The 20,621-nt window shown below is 40.4% G+C and overlaps 1 long non-coding RNA gene and 1 other non-coding gene across 2 annotated transcripts; both read left to right on the top strand.

The window, feature by feature from the left end:
* Positions 1 to 7,446: 7,446 nt before the first annotated feature.
* On the top strand, positions 7,447 to 14,791 carry LOC134041713 (uncharacterized). The gene is made up of 6 exons (XR_009933033.1): positions 7,447 to 7,508; positions 9,145 to 9,194; positions 9,673 to 9,742; positions 10,205 to 10,284; positions 12,948 to 13,000; positions 13,604 to 14,791. It is a non-coding gene; the product is annotated as an uncharacterized LOC134041713 (long non-coding RNA).
* Positions 13,339 to 13,409, top strand: LOC134042841 (small nucleolar RNA SNORD50). The gene has a single exon (XR_009933106.1). It is a non-coding gene; the product is annotated as a small nucleolar RNA SNORD50 (small nucleolar RNA).
* Positions 14,792 to 20,621: the final 5,830 nt, after the last annotated feature.

Raw genomic sequence — 20,621 nt, 5'->3', positions numbered from 1 at the left:
ATCTAAAAGTTTACAAATTACTTACACAGTTGAAATAGCTTATTTGGGTTTTAATGATTATCATGGTTATAGGATTAACTGCGCTGCCTTCCCCTTTCTGTTCTTTACAAATACAGACTTCCACCTTCAAACACTGAAAACATTAATCTCACATATCCTAGGGCAGAGCATCACAATTGTGTTGCTCATTAGTAGGACCAGTCATCAGTTTTACTGCTCTGAATATAAATTGTTTATTTTATTTAACTGTATTTAGACAGAGATCATTGCTTCTTCACAGTATGACACTAAATATCAGTGAACAGTAGAGCAACAGATTCTTAAACAACAAATATTGTTTATTTTAATGGTTGAATCCTTGCATTTAGGCATAATTAAACAGGGGATATACCACATTTTGGAGAGATCAAGCATGAGGTTTTACATCATATTTATAGCAGCCTGAGTATTAGCTGCTCTCAGGGGACATCACTCATGCAACAATTCTCCAGCCCAAAGTTTTTGCTCCCACCACTTCCTTTCTGTTAAATCTAGTGGTTAGATGGTCACAAAGTCAGCTCAGGTGGCTGATTTACTAGAAAACTAATGCAGAAGTAAAATTTTAAAATGTTTCCACCAGGTAGTTGCTTGTAGCGGCCTGTTGTAGTGACAGGGGAGGAGGGAAGGAGCTAGTAAGTTCTACTTAGCTGTAAAGTTAAATCACTATAGAAAGTGCTTTTTTATCTTTCCCTGTATGAGAAAAACTGAGCTGCTGAGAGCAAGACACACTCAGAAAAACTGCTAACTGTAAAGAACAAGACATGGAAACAAAACTGTATGATAAAATATTTGAAAAATACCTGCATCTATGCAAATTTTATAGAAGGAAAGACTTGTGCACCATCCTTAAGTGAAAACCTGATGCATAATTACATCTATTAAAATTGATATATTGGCACTGTGGCTAAGGTAGTTACATTTTCCTAAATTTTTAATTTAAAAAAATTGTATCTGTTTTAATATGAATATAGTGAGTAAAATAATATGTGTGCTTATTTGATTTTCTTACTTTATCAAATTAAGCATTCCAAGCAGTTGAAGAAGTATCTGAGAAATATCCACTTTGAACAGAGTGCCTCTTTCTTACCCAGAGTCCTGGGCTTATCATATCCAGATTCAATTCCAGATACCAGAATGTAGTTTCACAACTTCTATTTTGTTGTAATAGTTCATGAGGTATTTCATTTTAAAAAAAACAAAGTATGTGGGTTTTTTTTTTCCTGATTCTGTAGAGTGTAATTTTAGGGTATTGTAAGAAATAAAATATAATTGTGAGAAAGACTCTGAAAGATGGCAATATTAAGAATAGTTCTTGTAAATATAATCAAATAGCTCAGCAGCCTTGTATCCTCTAACAGCCAGAGGCACCCTCTTGTTAAGGAACATGAAGATGTATTTTCTATTTAAAAATGGACTTGACATTTAATTTGCCAAGGCTGCATAAATATGGCAGAAAAGCCTTATTTTCCCTGTGCCTCGTTAATTAACAAAGTGATCACAAATGATAGCAATAATTGGCTGGGTCACACAGCTATGAGATGCACATTAAATATCAGGTTGCTCTTCTCCTATCTTGTCACTTCAGTGCTTTCATCTCACCCTAGTCTGTTCATCTCATCACTTAAGGATGAGAAAAGCCAGTAATATAAGTAGCAATTATGCAGCAATTAAATAAAACATATTCTCTTCCAGTAATACGCTGCTTATGTGGAATAACACAGAAGAGATTTAAACACAGAGAAAATGCTGTTCCCAACCACTAACAAATACTCAGACTGAAATTTCCCTTAAGTATCTTTGGGCGTGCTGCTGCAGTAGTTCAAGATAATGAATGCTCCTGTAACGTGATAAAATAGTTACAAGGATGTACTCTTAGAGACAGCACACAGAATAACCTTTGTAAACAGAGGAAAAACTAGATGATTTAATTTAAAATTATTAATATTAACTAGTCTGCCTGCCTTAATACACCAAATTAGTGGCTTCTTTTAGGAAACCAAGTGAAGATGGTTTGAGGGTTTTTCTTGCAAAAAGCGTAGTTATGCTTTACTGTTAATTTTAGCCATATAAACTGTAAAAGATTATGGCACTAAACGAAGTGTGTTAGTATAAGCAACCATTGTAATGTAGTGGTTTGTAAAGATTTTCTGAAATTTTACCTGCCGAGACCTGGTCAGCCTCCCTTGTATCTGACAAGGAACAATCAGTGTCGGATTTTTAAGACTGACACATTGTTTGATTGGTGTTTGATTGACACACCAATGAGAAAGTTTATGTGTCTTGGTGAAACACACATGTAAAGACAAAAAAACCCAGGAAAGCTCTCTTTCATTTCCAGCCTCTCACAACGTAACACCAGCTTGGGCCCCCTCCATGCATGGAATTCACAAATCTGATGCCCATGAGGAAGTCTGTTCAGAGAAAATTAGGCCATGCAACTGCATTTGTTTTTTGCTCCTGTGTTCCGTGTGAAAAATCTGGGGAAACTCCCTGCACCACACCACCTTTGAGGCTTTCATGAGGAAAGTTGCTTACAACTTGAAGATGCTGCAGTTTCAACAAGACCAAAGGACACTTTAGAGGAAGCTAGTGAAACACATAATTCTAATTGTGGTGTGTGAGTTCCTCCTTGAAATTGCTCTGGTGCTAAAGAAGGGCAAGTAGCAAACAGAATTATAATGTTTTGAACAGGTTCTACAGAAATCCAGCAAACTAAAGCCCACTAAGCCTCACATCTATTCCAGGGAAATAAGCAAAAAGCTTACTATAAGAAGTAGAATTAGTGTGTATCTAGATAACTATGATCTGTAGGGCAATAGTCAGAACACTTGGTAAACTCACATCACACTTATCATCAAGCATGTGATACATTGATCTAGTGCATGGGTTCCCTAAAGCCTCTTAGCAAATGATTTTAAGCAAAATAAGCAGATGTGTGATAAAATGTAAAAGACAGGAAACAGATGGTAGAAGCAAATGGTTAATTTTCATAGTGGAAGAAAATTACCACAAAAATCTGCATGACCTTCACTGGTGAACTTGTTGAATTGATCTGAAATAGGTGGTATGCAGAGGGGTAGAAAAAACCTAGTAATCATTTGTTTATTGCTGATGCAAGAGTAGCTGCAGAAGCTTAAAAAGGCTGAGTGAGTAAAACAGCAACACATGAAATTCAACACAGATCAGTATAAAGCATCACTTACCAAGGAAACCAAACACAACATCAAATCCAAAATGATGTGCTCTGGCCTTTATTGCTCTGATGTGAGATCCTGCAGTTATGACAGACAGTTCTGTGGAAATGTCAGATCCATGCACAGAGCAGCCAAAAAAGGACACCAGAGTTTAGGAAGTGCTAAGGAACAAAAAAAGAAAGCAGAGAATATCATGGCACCTCTTGCACAAGCCCATGTCATACCCGCTTCCTGAACAGACTGTATATTCTGGGAGTCCCATCTCAAAAAGAAAGCAAAAGAAGTTGAAAGAAGATGAACGAGAGTACAGTCAAAGGTAGGAACTGATTCCACTATGAGGAAAGATTAAATAAATGAGGTTCCCTCAGCCTGAAGAAGAGATTGTGGGGTGGAAGCTCATTGAGGGGATGACTGTGGAGGGAAGGATCACCCACTGCTTCTTTGAAAACTGTGTAAAGAGTGAACAGAAAGCAGATACCAAGTGAATTAAAGGAGACGCATTTTCCTGTAACACTAATTAAGCCCTGGTGTTCCTTGTCCTTGTTATCGGGGATACTAAAATTTTATAAAGGCTCTGGGGAAGACTGGACAAATTCATGGGTAGGAAATGAGTGGAAGATTTTTACATTCTCATGCACACAAAAATAATAACCCTCTAGGAGGTTTCCATGCCTTATATTCCCTGAGGCTGGACAAATACTTCAGGAGGGATGTGCTTGCTCCATCCCTATTCCCCTTCCCAGGCATTAACTTTGGGCTACATTTGGAAGCAGGATACTAGTGGGTGGTGGGGGATGGTAGACCTTCAATCTGACCCTGTACAGCTGTTCTAATGTTTTTATGATCTCATTTATTATTAAAAAGAAAAAAAAATCCTTATCTTTCTGTGACACTGAAGTGACTAAAAAATCAAAGAGAGAGACCTGAGAAGTTTAAACAAAAAATTCTGGTATCTGCCAAACACTAAAATCAGGTGACATTCAGAAGCTGAACTGTTTCCCAACTCAAGTATTTTTTACTTGAAATATATAATGTGAGATACAGCAAAGTCAGTTCAGGAGTTTACAATGAGTACTATCTGTTCTGAAAAGGAAGAAATTAAAGCTACATACAATAGACTTCCTGCTGGGAAGGTGAGAAGGAAGGGAAGTCAGCATCTCAAAGGATGCACTGGTAAAAACCCCAAACCAAACCAAGAGACATGAGTCATCAAAGCTACAATGTTATTGGAGAAAATCCAGGAAGCCAGACCTAAAATAGGAATAGATAGGAAGTGGGGGGAGAGATAGAAATAAAGAGAAAGAACAATAAAGTAAAAATGTAAGACAAGAAAAGAGAACTTGGATAGAGTTGCCTACACCTGAAAAGCAATGGAGATAGTCACACCTCCAGACTTCCAGGCTGGCAATTTTGTGGGCCAACACAGAAGAGTCAATCCAGTAGTACACCTCCATTATTTCAGAACCAGCACACCCTTCTGCCAGTGCTGACACTGTGCATGAATGTGAAGCCATGTGGTGAGCTAAATTCTGAAGGAACTCATCTATAAACTAAGACTTTATGGCAACCAGTTTCATGGTTCACACCAGCCTTAGGATCTCTCTGGAGAGTGGCAAGAGGATCAGTTCTTGCTCTACAGCTTGCACCCTCCTCCAGAGAGCTGGAAGATAGGTTAAAGGTGTGGAAGCCTGAAGGAGGGGAAAGAAAGGTAAAACAGGAAACCTTATTTTGAAAAAATAATCTATGTTTGTGGTGTACATTTTTACTTTAGTTTGGTTGACTTTTTTTAACTTGTAATTGTTGCCTACCTACACTAAAGCTGTGCTTCACTTGACCCCCAAGCTTGTCTAGTGCTAGCAGCCTTGGGCAATGCTGAGAAATATGAGACACATTTCTTTGGGGACAAAAGGTTTGCATAGCAGTGCATTCAGGCTCTGCTAGTAAACCTGTACCCTCCAACCTAACAGAGAGATGAGGAGATTCCTCTGCCAGGTTCCAAAAGGCAGCGTGCAGTAGCACTGCACAGTTCGAGGCTCCCCGCACTTGGGTGCCCACCTGTGTTTCACCTGCAAAGTTCACACTACAGAACAGCACCCCGCAGCCCAGGACAGCCCTTACTCACCTCAGTATTTACAGGCTTCTTATCATCAAATGCAAACTAAAACTCTACTCATTTATACTTTATGTAATGTAGTTTGGGCTTAATTGTGAGTGTTTTTTCCCCAAAAAGAAATTTCAGTCTTTGAGAGACTAACATGCAGTAAAAGCCCTGGTAGAAATACAGAATTACTTAGCACTTAGTAAAGGAATGGTAAGGAGCTGCCTTCTTTCTTTAGGGCTAACTGAGTAGTGATTAATGGCTGTGATTACTCTGCTTATCTTTAACCCTGATGTCACTAAGGAACGGTGGCTCAACATTTTCAGCGCAGTGAGGCAAACATCAGTTTTGAGGCCTTTTGAATAGGTCAGATGGAAAGATAACAACAGCATAAACTGCTCGCTTGTCTGTGCCCAAGCTGGGCACTCCCTGAGGCACCGGCAGCTCTTCCCCGATGCTTACAGCTTCTCGATCTCACTCCTGCAGAAACAGCAGCTGAAACAGCTGCCGGTGGGAGGCACTCAGAGAAAAAGGCAGCATTGAAGACCTCTTTCCTCATGCCTTTAAAGCAGAAAAGGGGCCAACTGCAGGTCACACTCAAGATTTCAGACAGGCAAAATGGGATGTAGAAGAAGAAAAGCAGAGAGAAGAGCGTCATCGGCTGCCACGGACTGCAGAAGAAAACTTGTTTAAAATTTGTTTTCCTGGTATTAATCTCAATAATTTTAGGGATAAAATTGCCGAATATTTTAGAACCGTACAACTCACTATTGTAGATTTCCCTTATCTGTTTCAACAGTTAAACCTTCCTAAAAAGAGTCCATATGTGAAACATTGCTTTTTGTCATGTTTTTAATAACTTGTCAAAACATCAAACATTTTTTTCAGCTTTTCTTCATCCTCCTTATTTTTCCCTAATTTCCTCAATTAAGTTGATTGATAAACTAAACCTTTCAATAAATAGGCAGAGAAAAAAAAACCTATTTATGAACAACTAGTGAGAACCTCCATATATGAGAATTTAGGATGTGGTTTCCCATCAGCTCAAACATCATCTAGGCTGTAGTGTTCCTGCTATGACTTTCTTTCACTAACTCTTCCACAGCAATTAAGGAGGCAGATTCAGATGGAGACTAAGTCATTTTGCAAGGTGCAGCTGTACAACTTCCAATGGCTAAACTCTGTACTCTGCAATGGTGAGGCCACACCTCAAGTGCTCCGTTTAGTTCTGGAGTCCCCACTACAAGAAGTACATTGAGGTGCTGGACTGAGTCCAGAGAAGGGCAACAAAGCTGGTAAAGGGTCTGGAGCATAAGTCATATGGTGAGTGATTGAGAGAGTTGGGAGGTGTTTAGCCAGGAGAAAAGGGGACTCAGAGGTGGCCTTATCACTCTCCACAGCTCCCCCAAAGAAGAGCGTAGCCAGGTGGGGGTCGGCCTCTTCTCCCAGGGAATCAGCGGCAGGACAAGAGGACACAGTCAGCCATAAGCTGTGCCAGGGGAGGTTTAAGATGGAGGTTAGGAGGCATTTCTTCACAGAAAGGGTGATCAGACATTGGAATGGGCTGCCCAGGGATGTGGTGGAGTCACAGTGCCTGGAGGTGTTTAACGAGACACGGGATGCGGCACTCAGTGCCATAGTCTGGTTGAAGTGGTGGTGCTCGGTCACAGGCTGGATGCGATGATCTCAGGTCTTTTCCAACCTTAATAATGCTAGGATTCTTTGGGAAACATATTCTCTAAGTTCGGGAGGTGCAGCTGCACCAGGTCGGTTCCTGCCCACCCTTCAAAAATTCATATAAAACCGCTCTGCGTTTTACACGTGAAACCCGTAACGCAAAACGTGTGAACAGCACGGTGCCCGGCAGGAGGGGTCCGGTGCCCGCCCGTCCTCTCCATGCCATAGGACCTCACGCCGTGCCCAGGGAAGCGGGAGCGCAGACCGTGCCCTCAGCGCCGCCCCTCCGCGCGCCCCCGCGAGCAAAGGCGCGTTCCCGCCGCACCAGCTCCGCGCGGCAGTGGGCGTGGCCAGCCTCGTGCCCACCCCGCAGCGTACATATAAAGGTGGCGAGCGCCCAACACGCCCCCTCTTTCCCTGCGGAGCGCCAGCCGGGGCGGCACGCGGTAAGGCGGTGCGGGATGCGGTGTGTGCCGCTGCTCCAGCGCGGCGTGGGGGCGGTGCGTAGCTTCTTCTTTTTGTTTGGACGTACGGGAGGACTGCCCGCTGTGCTGCTCGAGGCTGGAGCTGGCGGGTGAAGCTCTCAGCCTTGGGACCGCGGGTAGAACCAGGCGAAAGGCAGCCGTAATCCGGCTGTGAGACCGCAGCCGCCCTTGCGCGGTGCCCTGCTGGCGGCCGCGGCGGTGCAAGGGGGCTTAAGGGGAACTACATGTCCCGGTATGCCCCGCGGGAAGCTCCCTGCCGGAAGCCGTATCCCGGGGCGCGGGGCAGGCTGGGATCGGCAGGCGGTGCTGGCCCGCGTGGCGCCGCCGAGCCCGCGCCATTTTGATTCCCACCCCTCGGGGCCGGGGCTGCTCCGAGGTGCTGCCTGTGCTGGGACAGCGCGTGGCCCGGTGCGACAGCCTTCAGTCGCTGTGCTCCTGCATAAAACGCTGAATAAGGCAGAACCACCTTCATGTGGCAGAGGGTTGATGCACGTGCTTGTGTTCATTTTTGGAGGGCTCAGCCACCGGCATCGTGGCATTTCCCCACAGAAGACCTATAGAAGTACTGTGAAACCCACATAGTGTCCCAAGGAAAAAAGGCCCACAACTTTTAGGTGATACTTAATGTAAATAATGAGATTACGTTCTCACTAATGATTTACATCAAGTAAATTTATATTTTTAATTTTATGTTTTTAAGACGATGATATAGGAGAAGAGAGATTATAAAAGTAAACCACCCCCCAAAAAAACTCACTTCCTCCCCTAGAAGCCTAATGTGTGCTCAGGATGCCTTTTTCTCCCCTCCATGAAATGCTGATGTCATTGAACCCACGGTACTTCTAAAAGAATGGTAAATGCCATTAAATACATCCAGGATTCCAGGTTCTTACCTGTAAGCAAAGGTTAGGATGTGGGTGGATTTACACAGGAAGTTGTCAGGTGCATTCATTGTGTGTTTAGTTAGCTTGTCTGACAGTCTTGAGTCACACATTAAACTACTGAACAGTAAATTTTTGAAACTTAAACCATTAGTAACCCTTCATTATTTGGTTTATTACACGTGATAGGCATAAAGTTTATTGCACACAAGTAGTGGGACCTTAACTCAAGGCTTTCTGTAGCTTTAATTGTTTTTGTGATCTGAAGCAAAATGTGTCATGGGCTACCTTTCATTGCTCAATGCATTTATTAGATCTATGTAATACTGAGTGAGACACTTTAAGCAGATTCCAGCAATAATGCCATGCATTTCTTAAGCTGCTTGAATTGGTGAATTTTGATAATTGCTGTATATATATAGTGTTAAAACCGTTCTCTAAACCAACTTAGATCAGTTCTTAAAAGTGATTAAAACCTGGAGATAATGATTTTTCCTTAAAAGGTCTCTAGACTGAGGTTTAACAGTGGGTATGTGCAGTTACTTCTACGAGGCTTTTCATATGAGATCTCAAGTGGGTGTAGCTTGCAACTCCTTTGTTGTTTAAAACTGCATGTCTAGGTGCTTTTCTCCTGCAGTTTGAGATTTAGTACTTAACATACCGCTTCTAGAGATTGTGTTGATTATTGCCTCATAATATGTGTGACTTAATGGCCTGGTAGTAGGAATCTGCTGATTTCAAGTTGTAAGGCTGTCCATATTTGTTTTCAGGTGTGATGGAAAGGAGGTTTTCAGTGGTGTCGAATACATTGTGCCTTAAGGTAACAGCTCTGGAATTTTTAATGTTGGTCTGAAAGTAACACTGCATTTCTGGTTTTGACCAAGTCAATAAATACTTGTATTTCATAACTTGGTTTCTGTATTTTTGTCTGTCAAAGCATGGGAGGTGCCAGAGAGTTGTCAGCTTTTTATGGCTGAGTGGGACAAAAAGGAAAAACTACATTTCATTTTCATAACTACCATCAAAGTGACAAGTAATTATTTGACAATTGTTGGGTTTGGTGATCTTTGAATTAAAGTCAGCCTGTAGGTTAGTTCTTAGTTGGACTTCTTTGGCTTACAAAATTCACCTTGTTTGGTACTGTAGGCTGTTCCATAAGAGTATCAAATTGTATGAAAATGACAGTTTTTAGTGCTTGGTGATTGTTTCTGATATAGTAACATGGGGGAGATTATGGTAGACTACAGGAAGAGATGTTTTCTAGTTTAAAATATAATTTTTGTTGTTTTTAATTTTAGCACTTCATGGAAGGACTATCACAAGTCAAAGAATACTTGGTACACACAAGTGGATTTTCCTGAAAGACATGTATGTTCTAAATGATCAGTGGGGATAAATTAACAATAAATGGATTTGCAAAAGGTGCATAGGATTAAATTAGTAGTTATGTCATTAGCTTTAAAGCTGGCATATCAGTAATTTTGGGCATGTTTAACATGGTCTAGAACTGTGGGCGGGGGGGATTTGGAATAGATTTATGTTGGAGGAGGTGGTAAAATGCCTGTCCTGAAATGTTCATACTGAATCTAAAGTTTACCTCAGTATAGATTTTAGTTGTGAATTTGCCCTTTATTGGAAATAAGTATGAAATAATGTTTAGTCAAATGAAACAGGACATCTGGATGCTTATTAATGCAAATAACCAGGATCTGTATTCATTTTATTTGACCCAAATCCTTATGACCAATTGTTCGAAAAGTAAAATTTTGCTGGATTGTCTTACATTATGCATGAACTTCTTGTAATTTGGGATTTTACTCAAATTTCTAGACTGGCATGAACAATTTCTAGTAATGGCAACATGACATGTCCTGAAGAGATACTTCCTTGCAACAGGAAATAAAACAGAGGTAATATTTATTGATTAAACAGCAGACTTTTTTGTCGATTGTAAGGTATTCCCTTTTTAGTACACTGTGGAAGACGTAAAGCTTATTTTGTGGAATATATGAGTGGTGCTACAGTTCCTGTCACTGATATTTGTGAATAATGTTGAGTCATGCTGAAACTGTGAGACTTGATGCATTGATGAGCAACTTCATAAGGCTTTGGCTACCGAGATGAAACCAATTAATCTTTCAATCATAAATCATTCCAGTTGGTGTTGGTTTAATGCTGTCACTGTGTACAGATGAGGTGCCAGCATGCACCAGGCTGTGAATAAAAATGTTGGTGCCCACTCAGACCCACCTCAGGTCTGTGCTGACATAAATATATACTGTTGCAGAAGCTTGTGTCTTAAAGGTCAGAGAGGGGGAAGTGTCAGACTTCAGGTATTTTGCCTTATGACAAGCCTTAGTCAGGTGTGCTCAGGAAGTATTGCTGGTGGTTGGAAGCTAGTGCTGATGTTTGCACTTCAATCCTCTTAGGACAATTCAGGGGTCACTCAGACTTGAGCATTTAGGAAAGTCATGTTAATGACAAAGGTTGAATTTGATGGTAAATTGCAGTGAATTCTAAATAAAGCTGTTTCAGCTCTGGAGATGAACTGCATCACAGGGGCTGGTGTAATGTACTTGAAGCAGGCAAAAAGAATGCTCACAAATGCTTACTGGGCTTTAAGAATATTAGCAGTGGTTTTTCCAAGAACTTAATTCCCCCCTGTGCTGGTTTGGCACTAAAGAAAACCCGAGGAAGTGGGGTTTTTTTGTTTTTTTGTGTTTTTTTTTTTTCCTGGGAGGAGTAGCTAGGCTTTCTTTATGTCTGACAAAAAACAGTGATTGTTTTTGAGGACTGGCAACTGGTTAAACCACTGAGAAAGACACACCTCTCTGAAATTCACATTTCAAAATGAACAAACCTTGGGAAAGTTCTTTCCTTCCCAGCCTCTCAGAAGGCAACACCAGCCCAGGCCCGGCTCTGACACAGGGCTAGGGAAGCCTCCTGGGCCCTGTTTTCTCCCAGGGCCCCAATAAGAAGGGGGAGGAGAGGCCTGCTCAGTTGCTCAGATGCTAGCCCCTCCCCAAGGAGCCCGTGGCTCTGCAGAACCCTGGCCTGGAGCACCATTGGGCAGCTGGGCCCACCCTGCTGCCCACACGGCCTGGGGGAGAGACAGATGGGACCTGCTCCAGCAAGGCCCCCCCACCCTTGCCTGCCGGGCAGGGAGAAGGGAAGACCATGGAGCCAGAAAACCCATCACTGCTTTCTGCCTGGGTCCTTACAATCCTAGTCCAGCCCCAGCATAGCCTTGCAAGGCTGCTATCATAAATAGCTCTGGGCCACCACCTAGTAGAGGTCACATAACCGTCTGCTGCCCAGGCAATGTACTAACTTTTTGACTGCCCAAAATGAGACGTGAAGACACTTTGTTCTCTCCTGAGTGAAAGAAAAGGACAGATGAAGATACACACCACTGAGGTCAGACAAAAGGATGAGTCAGGTCCCAGATGAGAGAAGGAGAGTTGTGGTCTGAAATTTCTTTTCTTAAGCTATGGAAGAAAGACTCTTGTTTCCCTATAACACATACAGATACAATATGGGATGGATGAATGTTTTAACTGTAGATATGAGCAGTGGCATTGGTGCTGGAGTAAGCAGATGTTTAAATGGCTGTGATCCCATAAGTTTGAATAAACAGGAGATGAAGATCCCTGCTGCCCCCCAGGGAAGAAGAAAGACATCTGTTTTCAACGATGAAGAGAGCTTTTGTTTGAACTGTTACAGTCTTTATAAAGTATGCCCCATAAGTTGATATGGTCCTCAGTAATGGTTGTGGAAAGCCTGTTAGACAAGGAAGAATTTTTACATGGTGATCAGATTTCCATTCTCCTGGGTGGCTGATTCACTGTGACATTGAGGCCATGAGAAAACGTTCTTATGTAAAAATGTCCATAGACTGAAGAGAGAAGTCTCTTCTCCCAAGTAAATTGGTGGAAGACTTTAAAAAAAAAAAAAAAACAAAGGGAGTTGACTGATTTGTTTCTGCATATTGTCAATGTGGAAGAAAAAAAGTGGGGGATGAGAAGTGGTCTAAAATTTTATTCTGAGTTTTATCTTTTTTTCTTATAGTTTCTAGTAATAGCTTTTCTTCGTACCCTTTAAAGTTTCAGCCTGTTTTGCCTTCTTCGTAGTCGTAGTCTCACAGGCAGAAATGAGTGAAAAATGCTAGTGGATGCACTGGTGATTTGGCCAATGCTAAAGCTGTGACATAAATTGGTGCATTGGTGGGAAATTCCAAATTGGTTCAAGAATGTTCACAAATACTTACTGTGCTTTAAGAATATTAGCAGTGGTTTCTCCAAGAATTTAATTCCCACCTAAGTATCTGAATTTAATACTTTTCAGTGAAATTCACTTTACTGCACTGGTGCTTGGCTATATCCACAGGATGCTTTTAGTTAAAAAGTTATGACTACACTTCTGCTTAAAGTTTCACAGAACTTGCAGTGTGCTGATACTAATGCAACACATGTTGAATAATACAGTTTGGTCTGTACAAGAGGCTAAATAGATGTAAGTTGTATTGTGAGTGATGAAAGAAAACTTCTCTGATATAAGTGCCTGTTTTTTACAGGAAAACGTGTTTTATAGAACACAAGTAGGAACAAGTGCTTTTGGCTTTTTCAGGTATGTAACTGAAAAGCTTCTAAACATTTTTGGTGTCTAAGTCTAAAGTAACTGTGCTTACAGTTCAGAATATTTGCATTATGATAGTTATGAACATAATTGATATGGTAAGTCATAGGTAGGCATTTTAAAAACACTTGTTCCCTAAGGCACAGTGTGAGCTAATAGCTGAGCCTAACCTTGGTTAGCTTTCAAACCTACATGAGAAGTTTTAAATAAGTGTATGTTATTACTGAAATATAGCAAAATGTTAGAGATTGTAATACAAAAACTGAGCAATCAGAAACCTTATAGAAAATTTCCTACTAGATTTTTTTCTTCATGTACTGCTTTTGTCTCATCTGTGATGATCCTATCCCGAACCTGAATTCCTTGTTGAAAAACTTAATACGGATCCGGAATCTGAGATGAGACTGAAATACTTTCTGAAAAAGTTTAAATAAAGTATTACACTGTCTTTGTGGGTTTAGTTTTTTTGGTGTTTTTTTTTTTTTTTCCCCAGAATTAGCAATATGTTAATTCAAACCATTGTGTGCTGACTTGCAAATTGAAATTCCTACCTTGAATGAACTATTTTACTTAGATCTTGTTCTTCTTTTTCAGTGATGAATTGAAACAAATTGAAACACTCTGTCAGAACTGCCTAACAAATGTGGATGATGTGACCAGGAGTGTAACCTGAAGAGATATTGTGACTTGGAGTGGGATGCCATGCTTTTAAAAGCCTTCTGAAACAGCTGCATTTTTTTTCAGTATATAATGTCTTAAGAAAGAGTGTGTAGAGCAGAACAAAATTACTGTCTCTGCATATCTAAAACACTGTGTTTCCAAAACACTTTCTTCTCTAGGAAGTGTAGCAGTACTGGGGAAAGGAGTGTTGAGCTTCAGTACATGGAAAACCCCTTGATTATTTAAGACAATGTCTTCAGCTTGCATCACTGTATCTAGTGAGGGAGTGAGGAGTTGGGGTTTTACAGATTGTCACTTCAGTAGAAGACTAACACCACAACACTGGAACTGCCCTTTGTGGAATACACTGGCAGCAGTACTTGCTTGCTCCCTGGGGAAAGAGAGTTACATACATTAGAACTTGGGCTTTGAACAGTTGCTTGAAAAGTACTGGTGCTATAATCACAGTAGCAGCATGTTTGCTGTATTCAGCAAACTATGCTTTCCACAGATGAATGAAGGATCATAAATTGGTCACCAAGTAAATTTGAAGACAGCTCATGGTGTGCATAAGATGAAATTGGCCTTGAAGCATGACTTTCAAGCCTTATTGTCAGGAATTCTTTATAAAGGCAGAAACATGAGAATAGCATAAGTAAAGAATTCATAGACCTGTTATTACTGAATCGTTTTGAAATGGTCCGAATCAATGACAAGTTCTATGTAAAGTCAGATTTTCTGTCAAAGTAGTGAGAAGTATAAACACTACTTAGGAGTAGCACATAAAGCATTGGAAATGTCAAAAATAAGTATCCATCAGGCTACTACAGTAGATGCCAAGGATCCAGCTGAACTCCAGGAATGCATCGGCTCAGTGAGCATCTCCTGTGGTTTGCTTATTAAGCAGTGGCCAGCTACTTCGGCTCAAGGCTTCTCTTTTGAGCAAGGAATGGTATATCAGTCTATTGAATATCAAGATCTGCAAAAATAAACAGAAAATAGCCTTATCTTCATTGCTTTCAATAGTAATTTTTTTTCTGTTAACAAATGTTACTGAGAGTGGTGCATATTTTCGTGTGCTGTGTTTTGTGCATGCTTTTGAATAAAGAGAAGGATGTTGAAGTCATGGCTGTTGCACATCAGCTGTGGATCACACCACAGCTGATTGCTGTTCCTTGATTGCTTTTACTTCTCAAGAGCTATGGAGGCAATGTGGCCTTGTGCTCACTGGTGCAGCATGTACTGGGTACCCGATGCTTCATGCTGTGCTTGAGTAACCACAGGACAAAAACTACTGACTGTACTCAAGAAGTGGGAAGCTAAGATTAATCTCACTGCCCACTGCAGATCTGCAAGAGCCTGGGGGTTGTTAACAGCATCTAGTGAAGCTGCCTGGCTGTTAAGTCGTCAGTCCTAGATGGGTCAGTAGTCTTTTGGATGTTAAGATGTCAAAGAGCAGAGAGATGGTTAATAGAGAGCAATACTTGGTAAGTACTTTGTTAGGTATTCAAAGGGATTTATATATGACTTCATTACAGGGTCAGAAGAGTGGCACGTGTTTTTGAGAATAAGGGTACTAGTTAACTATGACATGTTCCACAGGATTTGGTTAAGACCAATGAAAATTATGTAGGAAGGTAATATAACCAATTTTAAGATAGAGGCTGGGTTTTTGTGCTTTGTGGGAGGGGGTCAATATGTTAAACCAGTTGTGGATTTTGTTCTGGTACATTTTCTGGAGTGATGCTCAATACAAGTGAGATAAGGAGATGTTAGTTATGAAGAGTTACTGTGACATTGGGAACACGTGGCATTGTATTTCTTTGCGAAAGCACTTCATGAAACTTCAGGTTTACAAAACATCATTAGATTTAAAGCTTCAAGATTATGCAGCAAACAGCATGAAAACGCTTAGCTGCTTTTCTGCTTTAGTCCGGTGAAGTCTTGGACTACCCATCATTAGTGGTGAGCTATAAGTGTCACATGGCTGTTGGGCTGTGGTCCAAGAAATCGGTGGTTAAACAAACTGTTCTGGAATGTTGCCATTTATCAGTCTTATTAACTGGGCAAAACCAGCAGAGACTTAGTAGTTGAAAGAATGTTGAGCTTATAAGCAGGAGGAGTACCTTGCAGCCACATGGAAGATTCGAGAGTAGCACTGCATAAATGCTTTGCTACCATTGACGTAACAAGGTTCTTATTAAGATAGGAGGTTTTGTCTCACTGAAGAACTTGTCTTACTGGTGAAGGCTGGGAGCTATAATCAAGGGTTGCAAATGAGTGAAACTAAGCTAGCTGTGGTTATCTTACCACAGCGCACCCACACTGCGATGTGAGTGCCGGTGCTGGTGTGACACCCGCTCGAAGTATCAGATCCTCGTGAATACGAATTTCAGTGTAAGCTGTGCTGTCTGGCTGCCATCCTGCAAAGGAGTGTGTCACTGGCTACAGCTTTATTGTGTGCTGGTGTTTGGGTTCCTACCACCTTTCCTGCAGGAAAGCTCTTAACTGTATAAATTTCCTATACAAATTACGTGTTCTGCCAATTAAAAGTCAGTGTTGAAATGAAATCGGTGGATGAAGAAAAGTATTACATAGGACATTCAAACACAGGCATAGCAGTTAGCAGCTGTTGGACTTTGCCTAAGGAAAGGTATTCTTTATGTTGAAGAGTGTTTGGCCTGAACTCTGGTAGCTTCTCTTCACATTCCCTCCCTTTGTCATAGAGGACAACCTTGGAGCTATAATCTGGAGTATGAATTAATTTAACAGAAAAATGGTAATTTCAGATGAGTAGACATGGAGGCATTATATGCTATGTAAGTGCATGTCTAATAATTTGCATTCTCTATTTTTTTGGTGTTACAACCGGTTTTACAAGCATTTTTGCTTGTCTGCCCTTGTATTTCCTTCAGAGGATGTAAACTGGAAAGGTACAATTAGAATGATGAATTCTGTTTCCTTTCAAACATCATGTGGCTTTTTAGTTGATAGTCCAGTTGAGCTATCAGGGCTATGAAGACAGTACTTCTCTGCCATTGTCTCAAACTTCCTGCAGGCTCCGGAGGACAAAGTGGTGTTTGATGCTCAGAAGAATGGCTGTATTGAGTGGGACAAAGTCTGGCTCGTTCAGTATTCTGTCTGAGGATGACCAGTATAAGAAACAGGAGAAGTATAGAGAGCCTTTCCAGCAGTTTTCTTAAGAATTTCCTGAGGATTTCATTCGTATTTGAATACTATTTGCAATTATGACCTATCTTCATTTAAAAATATTTGAAATGTGAATGGTATGTGGGCTGTAAAACAGATGAAGAAGTGGTTATGTTAATAAGTATAGGGAGGGTAGGATTGGGAGGGGGCTGAGGTAAAAGCTTCCTTTTTTCCCTTTTTGAAGTTGATGTCACTTTTGATTCTCGTGTTACTGAAAACCTTGCAAAGTGAAGTTCACTGAAGGTCCTGGTGCTAGGACAGCCTTTCTATTTAATTGAGCTGTGTTGGGGGTGAAAATCTGAAGTACTGATGTGTGCTCTTACCCCTGAGCTACACCTCAGATTTCTGACCAGATCAATAAACACTATCTTTTTCCCTGAAACTGGAAGTCTCCTTAACTGAAGGAGCACTCTCCCAGCAACAATGGTACTAGTTTTATAATGGGAGGTGAAGAATGATTAATATCTGTCCCAAAATGAAGTTCTGTCTTTTTTGTGGAAAGAAAGAGTCAAATGGACTGCAATAAAACAAATGTTTAGGCCTTACTTTGAAATTCATGAGTTGATTGAAAAGTAAAGGTATTTTTAAGTTGTCTTGAGATCATTGAAGAAGACTATACAGCTGTTGTTAAATCTGTGTTTCATCTTACCTTGACAAAATAGGATATAATTTGCCCTAGGCTTACCTTGGTTTCTTTCAGAGTGAGGAGTATTGCAGATACTAGGGTCCTGTGAAAAACATTTGAGACTTAAATTCTTGTGTGTCCCGAGGTTTAAGCGCAGCCAGTAACTGTCACGTCCTACCTGCCCTGGTAGGACGGAGAGGAGAATACAAGAAAAGGTAAAAGCAATGGATTGAACTGAGAACACAATTGAAATTAAACATAATTGTACCATAAAGGAAGACAACAAAGAAACCCCAAGTTAAGCAAGTGATGGTATACAATACAATTGCTGATGACCTGCTAACATGCCCAGCCTGAGCAATGATCCATGCCTCCTGGCCAGCTTCCCCCACTTTATGTACTAGGAATGACATGCTAGTATAGAATAGCCTCTTGGCCAGTTCTGGTCAGCTGTCCTGGCCTTGGTCCTTCATGGCTTCTTGAGCCCCTCCTCACTTGCAGAGACTCTTGGTTGTTCCTATGTGGTGCTGCCCCAACATCAAACTGTTACCAACTCTATTCTCAGACTGAATTCAAACCACAGCACTGTACCAGTTACTAAGAAGCAAACTGACTAACCCAGCTGAAACCATGATGTTGTGTTAAGCTCTGTCTAGTAGTTAGGTCATTTTCTGCAGCAGAAAATGCAAGCAAGATTGCTGTCTTCTGTTTCATGCACTCCACCAGAAAAGTACAATATTGAAACATTGTGAGGGGCAGTTCTTAATGTCATTTTGACTTTGTAACTAGAACAGTTCAGGGTATGATTATTCATTCCCCAGAGTATATTCGAATAAGCATTTTCTGAAAGTAGTTGGATAATGTAGTTTCTGATTCTGAAAATATTATTAAACTGCCTATTTGCTACTGCAAACAGAAGTTTGGTTTGTGGGAATTAGTGCTCCTTCCCCTCTTCCCGTTTCACATATTATAAACCACACAATATGAAAAGTTTAACGGCAGGAATGGGACTTACCTCTAAACCATCTTGAAATAATAATAATAAACACTATCTCAGTGCTGTGTGTTTCTTAAAAAAAATCTGCATGGCAGGGAACAGTGGCTAGGCTTTTGAAAATGTTTCTGGAGTAGTACTCTTACACTTGTCAGAACTGGCTTGTCTTCGTTTACATGTACTTCAATTTCTGTGGCTAGTTGTTCAGTATAGTTTCTGCTACTTTAACATACAGGTTGTAAGGCTGCTGGAAACCCTTTTTTCATGTAAAAAGGTCTTAATATGGTGATCCTCTGGCAGGGGTTGACTGCAAGGTGTTTTTAAATGCTATGAGAAGATGACTAGAAATTGAATGAGTACTTTCTTCTGGGAGTATTATGTAGTTTAGTTTTATAATTGAAAAAGTAACCCTGAACAACTGTAGCAACTGCTTGATACATATCCTGTAAAAGTACTTTTAAAAGAAGTCCTTTAATGAGCCATGGTGGATATGGGAAAATCCAAAGCTTTTACCTTAAAAATACGAACAAATATTATTTGTTAGGAACTACAGACATGAAGAGACCTGTAGTGTAAGGACCACTGACTTCCTGATTGCCTGACAGCACTTTCAAAGGAAGTAGCCACTTAGCTTCAGTTTTTGGTTGAGTTAACTTGACAGTGACAAGGATGGTTCACTGTAATGAAACTCTCTCACCTACCTGCAAGAGAAGAGGAGGAATTCTGTTGTTCTGAGGTAGTGCTCCTTATCTCTGAAGTAGAGCTCTGTCTCTTGGTCTTTCTTTATCTGCTGTTTTTTCCTAAAGGCTACTTGGGAGCTCTCTAGCTGTGATTTTTTCACTGAGGCGAGACCATGGAATCCTGAAATATTGTTGACTATCAACTAGTAACATGCGTTTAAAATGACAAAAGAAGTATGTGTATTTGGCCTTTCCTGAAGTTGCATCTTTTATAGAAAGCTCGAGCTTCCACAGATAATCTGCTCTATCTCCCAGCGTAAGATTTCTTATTCTGGGCCAGGGTTGTGACCTTGGTGTCCAAAAACTTTTATGTTGCACTCAGTTTTGTCCCAGTCCCTTAAAGATATTATTCTTCCTCTTCTATACTAGTCCTGTGTTGCTTTCCTTGTAACAGTTATGTATTAAACATCCCAAGAAACAAGGCAAAACCACAAAATTCCATAAGACTACTACATAAGCATTCAATATTAATCCCACAAGGGCGGTAAGAATATATGAAACTTCTGTAAAGGAAAAAAAAAAGAAAGATCTCTGGGACTCAAGACTATAATAATAAAATTGAAATATGTGATGAGTTTTAGAAACAAGACCAGGACCTTTAATTGATGTGATTTGACAGCTGTGATTTGCTCTTCAGAAATCAAAGACAGAGCCTGCAAATAAGAGTCACTTATGAGGTAAATTTGTGATCTATCAGCAAGGACAGCTAGCAAGGCTTCAAGTTGTTTCAGATAGGGAAGGGAAATACTTCTTTCTCTGCTTATATGTTCATATTGAGTTCTCTGCTGGAAAGTTTCAGGCTATAAAGTAAGTGTTAGAAAGTAAAGTGGAAGGTATTATTTTAAATAAAAACATTTCCTACTTACAATTAATGTAATAGGGCTAAAACTCGACTGTGTTTTGTATAGTATTCTCCAAAAAGCCATAACCATTTTTCATAAATATCTCAATTCTGCAGAAATAGGCTCTGTTGAACTTGCTCTTTTTTCTTTGACTATTTTGAAGTTTGGCTGGGAAACAGGCACCTCAAATTCATTAAAAATGCAGAAATTAATGTCTGTGAAGATGGCAGCCTTTTCTATAGCAGCAGCAAAAAGAACTATCAGCAGAACTGGCATCTGGCCTTGGAAACAAAACATTCTGAGCTTCTGCTAAAGCTTCCAAAAAGAAGTATGATAATGAGGTTTTAGAAAATTCCTGGGCTTTCCTGATTTCATATACAGCCTAATCTTACTGCTCAAATTAAGATAAATAATATATAAAATACTGTCTTGGGTCAAGCAAGAGTAAGTTATGAAGTATTTGTTTTCTGTGGTTTGCTGAGGTAGTCTCCCTTTTTGCTGGGATTTAACCTTAATATGAATTGAGTTATTGTAGGGGTGT

Source organism: Cinclus cinclus, chromosome 3 (genome assembly GCF_963662255.1).
Source record: "Cinclus cinclus chromosome 3, bCinCin1.1, whole genome shotgun sequence".
Classification (NCBI taxonomy): Eukaryota; Metazoa; Chordata; class Aves; order Passeriformes; family Cinclidae; genus Cinclus; species Cinclus cinclus.
This window is presented reverse-complemented; position numbering and strand designations above follow the sequence as displayed.